The sequence below is a fragment of the Mesoplodon densirostris genome, chromosome 4 (genome assembly GCF_025265405.1).
Source record: "Mesoplodon densirostris isolate mMesDen1 chromosome 4, mMesDen1 primary haplotype, whole genome shotgun sequence".
In the NCBI taxonomy this organism is placed as follows: Eukaryota; Metazoa; Chordata; class Mammalia; order Artiodactyla; family Ziphiidae; genus Mesoplodon; species Mesoplodon densirostris.
In genome coordinates this window covers 12,345,671-12,352,911 of record NC_082664.1, presented here as the reverse complement: position 1 = coordinate 12,352,911, position 7,241 = coordinate 12,345,671, and positions in this window count along the sequence as shown.

Genomic DNA, 7,241 nt, shown 5'->3' with positions numbered 1-7,241 from the left:
TCCACGAGGTCAGGGACTGTCCTTCCAGCTCATGGTTAAAGGGCTGGAACCTGAGGGCCGCCTGCCCCGCTGTCAGGTCACTGCGCAGCTGCGGGCTGCACGCGTTTGTGCGCCTGATCTCATTCACCCACCCACAGCAGCCTGAAGAGTGATTGTCCGTCCCCATTTTACAGATGTGAAAACTGAGGCTCTGAGAAACTGGGGGTCCATAGCTTGCCAGGGGTGACTCCCAGCTCATTTCATTCCACAGCCTGGCCTCATTCAAGTGGGGCACCAGGAACAGTTAAGAATCTTGGAGCAGGGACTATCCTGGCAGTCCAGTGGTTAAGACTCCACACTTTCACTGCAGGGCGCACAGATTCGATCCCTGGTCGGGGAACGAAGATCCTGCATGCTGTGTGGCATGGCCAAAAACATTCTTGGAGCAGAAATTTTGGAAGATGCCAATAGCTTTTGCATAAATCACAGGATGTCGTATTTTGCCCTGGGATAGGAGGGACATTGACTCTTTTCTGAGTTTTGTTTTGGTAAATTCACTTATACTTACATGACAGAATTGGACTGTCTTCCAGAATCTAAACCACTACAGGGAGGGTTTCCTAAGCCTTCCAAGAAACACGACCCCAGTGCAGCGTCCCCAGGCGAGAGGCTGGGAACGGATGGTGACCCCAGAGGAGAGTGTGGTGCCCTCGCCCACAAGAAGTATCACAGAAGAGAGGACGAGGTGGCAGCCTATTTTGCCCACGAGGTCCAGGAGTGAGGAGTGAGCTGGAGGGTGGCCCCCATGAGAGAAGGCGAGGGTGGAAAGTGGCCGGGAGCTGGGTGAGGGCCGACTCAGCTGGCCTGGGCACTGAGGCCGGGAGCCTGGGCGCCATGGGGACCATGGGGACTGTGGCTGTACAACTGTCTTCAGTTGTCCCCCAAAGCTGGGTCCAGACCCAGGAGATGGACATGTCCTTTGTTTATGGGTTGAGTTTGGCCAGAAAATTGGTGGGAAGGTGAGCAAATTGAGGAGGCCGACACCTAGGGACATTGGGCTGTCCTTGAGAGGGGAGCAAGGAGGCCAGAGGTCAGAGGTTCCAGAGGAAGACAGGAGGGGCATCTGGGACATGGTGGCCTGGGAGCAGGAAGTGAGCTAAGGTTTCAAAGGTGGAGCCCTTCTGGGGACAAGGGGAAAGGTCACAGAGTAGGGGGGAGGGGAATAGAAGAGCAGGTAACTGGAGATGGTCCCCAGTGCTACCCAGGTTGATGGCTGGGCCTGGAACAAGAGGACAACAGCGAGGCTGCGACAAGGCCTCGGGGTATGAAACGAGTGACAGGGTGACGGTCACGAGCTGAGAGTGGGACAGCCAGACAGCAGGGGCTGCAGAGGTGCTAGGGGTGTTATGGGGGTGCCGCCACACACTGCCTATCCTGACCCTCAAGCGTGGAAAGCGCGAGACGCCAGTTCTCGGGAGAGGCCTGCAGGGCGGGAGGAGGGCTGGGCCTCAGCTAAGGCAAGAGGCAGGAGAGGAGAGAGTGGGAAGGTGGGGGAAGCATGCAGGGAAGGTGGGCCACGCGGATGGGGTTGGGGGACGGCCTGGGAATCCAGGGGGCTGGATCAGGGGAGGAATCCAGGGGGCTGTGCAAGCGACCTGGGAGAGCGGGAACAGCAGGTCCAGGGGCACGACGGGCCCCATCGCTGCAAAGGGCACAGTCCTGGAAGCCCCGGGGGGATGCTGGGAAATCAGGGCACTCGGGCCTCTCAGGGCCACCCACACCTGGAACTAACCAGAGTTTGGGTGGATCTGTTCAGAATGTGGAGAAATGGGAAGAACAAATGCTTTTTTTTTTGTTTTGTTTTGTTTTTTTTATTTTATTTTATTTTATTTTTGCGGTATGCGGGCCTCTCACTGTTGTGGCGCACAGGCTCCAGATGCGCAGGCTCAGCGGCCATGGCTCACGGGCCCAGCCGCTCCACGGCATGTGGGATCTTCCCAGACCGGGGCACGAACCTGTGTCCCTTGCATCGGCAGGCGGACTCTCAACCACTGTGCCACCGGGGAAGCCCCAAATGCTTTTAGTTTGGTCACAGAGGGTGGCGAGGTATTTGGTTCATCTGATGGAAGGTTCCAGAAATGGAGGATGTTTACGTGTGTTTAAGGTGAGGGATTTCAGGAGGAGAGTGCGAAAGGCAACAGCTGCCCACAGACCCTCACAGCAGGCCTGCCAGGGGTGTTGAGGGGCTTCTTCACCTGAGAATGGGGAGAAGACTCAGAGTGACTCGAGGATTATGAGGCAAAATACTTCCAAGTCCACAGTCAAAGCTCACTCCGTGAACCCTGTGAACTACTCTCACCCCATTTAAGGATGAGGACCCGTAGGCTCCGCGTGGCGCCCGGTGACGGACCCCGCTAGGCAAGTGTCCCTCCGGAACACGAGCCCTTCCTCCCTCGGGGTTGCTGGTCTCGGCTTCCTCACTCTCTCCCAAGCTCGGCCACCATCCAGCAATGGTCACAAGCATGCTTGGACACCAGACCTTGTGGATGCAGATGCCTCGAAGTTTACAGACAAGTGACGCTGGCCCCAAATCCAAGGCTCTGCAAGATGTGAGGCTCACCCACTGAGAAGACCTCAGAGGAGGACGTCTTAACCCTGATGCTGACGCAAAGGCTCCGGGCCGGCATCTGAGGCTGTTCGGAATGGTGAACTCCGGGGGTTTAGAGACCAAATAAAAAGGAGCCCATGGGCAAAAGGTGTGCAGACAAGGGACGTGTCAGTGGGTCCTTGAAGTCAAGACTGAGGTGAGGCCCATGGTCCCAGTGTCGTTATCACTGCCAAGTGTAAAGCTGCGTTTGGAGCTGGGACATTTAATGTAGGCTTAGCGGATGATGGCGAGCAGACCCATGATTCACTTCCATACTTTCTGTGAAGGGAGCATCTCTCAAACTTGGACAAATTAGCAAACGTGGAGGCAAAGGTCTGGGAGGGTCTGGGGAGCGTGAGGGTCCCTTCCGGGGATCTGTCATGTTACTGTCAATCGGACAGATGACCAATAATAGAAATGACCAAATGACTCATTTCATCTGCTTTGGTCCTGTTACAAGGGGGATGGGATGGCAGGTTCTGGCAACTAAGGACAGGGGCCTTCACTGGGGTTCTCTAGAGGTTTTTTTAAAAAACACTTATTTATTTATTTATTTTGCCTGCACCAGGTATTAGCTGCAGTGTGTGGGATCTTCATTGTCACATGTGAGATCTTTACTTGCTGCATGTAGGATCTAGTTCCCTGACCAGGGATCGAACCTGGGCCCCCTGCATTGGGAGCTCGGAGTCTTAGCCACTGGACCGCCAGGGAAGCCCCTCCCTAGAGGATTCTAAAATGAACTCCTGCTACTGCTGAATGATTTTTTTTTAAAGACATAGATAATGATTTTCTTAAATAAATTTATTTATTTATCTTTTGCTGCACTGGCTCTTTGTCGCTGCGTGCAGGCTTTCTCTAGTTGCGGCGAGTGGGGGCTACTCTTCGTTGCGATGCACGGGCTTCTCATTGTGGTGGCTTCTCTTGTTTCGGAGCACAAGCTCTAGGCACGTGGGCTCAGTAGTTGTGGCACACGGGCTCAGTAGTTGTGGCACACGGGCTTAGCTGCTCTGTGGCATGTGGGATCTTCCGGACCAGGGCTCGAACCCGTGTCCCCTGCATTGGCAGGCGGATTCTTAACCACTGGGCCACCAGGGAAGTCCCTGAATGACTTCTGATACTTGGAGAAAGTAGTTGTGATTAGGAACTAACAGTCTTTTTTTTTTTGGCCGTGCTGCAAATCTTGTGGGATCTTAGTTCCCCAACCAGGGATTGAACCTGGGCCCTCGGCAGCGAGAGCACAGCGTCCTAACCACTAGACCGCCAGGGAATTCCCGGAACTAAGAGTCTTTTAAGAACAAATTATGCTGAGCTGGCCTCCTCCTCTTCCATGGGGGACACACCCAAGCTGGGCTGCACATGGGCATGTGACAGTCTCTCATGAGGGAGGCGTGGAGATGGAGAAGGGGGGCTGGCCATGACTCCCAACACCTCACCGCTGCCCCAGCCTCCGTGCTCTCCGCGCGCCTCCCCACCCTGAGCTCCTCGCCCAGGCCATCGCCTCGTCTCCCACGCAGACTCCCGCACCAACCCGACCCCACCTGGCTTCTCCCCCTATCCCGCCACCAAACCACTCTTGCCAACCTCACTCACCTTCTCCATGGTGCCGACCAAAAGCATCTTTTGAGCCTGATTTTCCAAAATCTCCGAGCAGCAGCCACTGAGTTAACTTTTGGGGAGGGGTGGAATTGATCCTTCATCTCTTAACCTTTAACTTGAAGAAGTAATACATGCAGGTAATTTAAAAATTCAACCAGGACAAAAAGTACACAGCTAAGTTCCCCCGACCCGATTACAATGCCCTTCTCTCTCCAGAGGCAGTCCTGCAAATGTTCTCATAGGTCTTTGCAGACGTCTTTATGAATATACAAGTTTATTATGCCGCTCCTTTTTCTTGTCTTCTCCACAAGTGGGAGCGGCCATATGCCCTGTTTTGTATTTTACTGCTTTCACTTTATAAATTCTGAAGATCATACTCCGCCCTGTTTGAACAGCCTCTGCCTGGCCTTCTGAGCACCACACTAGTTCTCTTTCTACCTGGTAGGCTGCCCTTGGTCAGCAACTCCCTCAAGCTGACCTATAAAGGTCGGAGTTCCTCAAAGTTCATTCCTAGGCTCTCTTTTCATCTTTAAACCTTCCCCACTAAGTCAACTTATCTACTCCCGAGGCTTTCAATGCCACCCATGTATGTGGACAATTCTCACCTGGCACCTCCAGCTTGGCCCCTTGCTTCTGAGTTCCCGGCTTACATGGAATCACCAAGTGAAGACAAGCAACGGTAAACTCATGGTCTTTCCCCTAGCTCTGACGCTTGCCGCTCTCTCCCCACGTCCAAGCAATGCCCAAGTCCTGTAGACATCACTCCCTAACCACGTTCCTCTCTGTTCTCTGCAGCCTCCTGCCTGGTTTCCTGACCCACTCCTGCTCTGCCTCAGTCCAGGGATGTGCAGCATGCAAATCTGATTACATTTATGCCCCTGCTTAAAACCCTACAGCCGTTTCCCATTGATCCTGTTAGGATCAACTTCAAAATCCTTGGCCTGCCCTGGAAAGGCTGGCAAGACGGGCTCAACCCTCGTCCCAGCCCACAGGGGTTTCCCCAGTGCTCAGACCCTCCTGCCTCAGGTTCTGCCTCTTCCTGGAAACCTCCCGGGAAACCCGCCCCTCCTAGCCCCATGACTCCGCCTTCCCCTGCGCTTTGAAGCTCACTTCCACATGGAAGCCTTCCCAATCCCAGGACCAGTAAGACCCCCAGCCTTACCTCTGTAATGGTACGATGTCTTTTCTTCCTTGAGACCCTAATGTTCTTATGGGTGGGGCTGTGACTGTCTTATTCATTCCTGTCACCTCAGGGCCTAGCAGGGTCTGTCGGGTAGAAGTTGCTTACTTATTGGATAAATGTTTGAACAAGTAAATGCCATGCTTGTACCTACCTCCACTCTGCACACTACGGTCCCCCTGCCTGGGCCACCATGCTTTCTGGTGTGCAGTACAACACCGTGGTTGAGAATTGGGCTCTGTAGCCACAATGCCTGGGTTTGAAATCAGGCTCTGCCAACTTACTAGCTGTGTGACCTTGGACAAGTCACTTGATATCTCTGTGCTTTGGTTTTCTCATTTGTAAAATGCACTAATAATAGTAGGTGATTCACAGAGGATTAAAGAAAACAATACGGGGCTTCCCTGGTGGCGCAGTGGTTGAGAGTCTGCCTGCCGATGCAGGGGACACAGGTTCGTGCCCTGGTCTGGGAAGATCCCACGTGCCACGGAGCGGCTGGGCCCGTGAGCCATGGCCGCTGAGCCTGTGTGTCCGGAGCCTGTGCTCCGCAACGGGAGAGGCCACAACAGTGAGAGGCCCGCGTACCGCAACAAAAAAAAAAAAAAAAAAAAAAAAAAAAAAGAAAACAATACTTAACTCATTGATTACAGGGAAAAAAAAATAAAGTGCTTTGCACTGAATCCAGCGCGTTTCTCCTCCCATTTGTTCCTGGGCCATGTCAAGCCGGCCTTCCCCTCAGCCACAGTAACCTCCTACTGCTATGTGCTGTTCCAGTTGTCTCTCTAGCTAGCTTATTTTTTTTGGGGGGGGGCCGCGTTGGGTTTTAGTTGCCCCGCGGCACGTGGTATCTTAGTTCCCCGACCGGGGATCGAACCCGCGTCCCCTGCATTAGGAAGGCGGATTCTTAACCACTGGACAACCAGGGAAGTCTCTCCCTAGTTTAAAGCTTCTGAGAATAGGTATCCTGTCTGCTTTATCTGCTGCTCCACATTCCCAAACTCTGGGAAGAGTGGACTCAAGAAATATTCCTTAATGCACTGAGCAGAGGTAAGGCCTCTAGTAGCTAGGGAAGCTGGCCTGAACTCACTCTTCCAGGGGAATCCACAACAGAAGTGAAAGTTGACTTACTCAATTTCCTGTTTTAGATTTTGAGGAAGCTCACCTCCAGAAACCTTAGGTTTTATTTTATCTTGATATTCCACAGTTAAACCTAAGATGGTTACAAAATATAAAAAGAGAACTGCCACAGTGAGGCACAAAGGTGAAATGCTAGGATGGAACTTATTAGTGAAATGATTAAAGTAAAAATTTTAAATAGTGATTTTAAAAAACGGAAATTGGAAAACTTTCTATTTTGCATGTTTTTTTTGGAAAACTAGACTCTAGATCATGACTCTATTTCCCTTTCAAATTGAAAAATATTAATGCTCCTGAGTTTGAATCTAAGCCAGGTGTCTGACATTTGGAGGCCTGTGAATCTTGGGGTGCATTTGGGTCTCTCACCGACTGACCACAGCCCTTCCAGTGACGGATTCATTCCAGTTGCTGGGTCCCTGTGTTTGGAATGCTGAACTTCCTCTGGAGACCCCTGTGCAAGTTACTTTTTTGCTCAAATTGTAAAATGAAATCTCTCAGAAATGCCCCAATGAAATCACAGAAAATTTTGAACTTGAATCAAATGAAACATGGTATTTCCAAGAAATCCATAATACTTTTAAAAAGCCTCTGAATAACTGAAAGCATAGAGACAGAGGAGAAGTCCACCTAGAAAACCTCCCACTTCTACCCTGTGGTGGGGACAACATCGCTTCCATAACTGAGGGCTGTGTGCTACCTGCT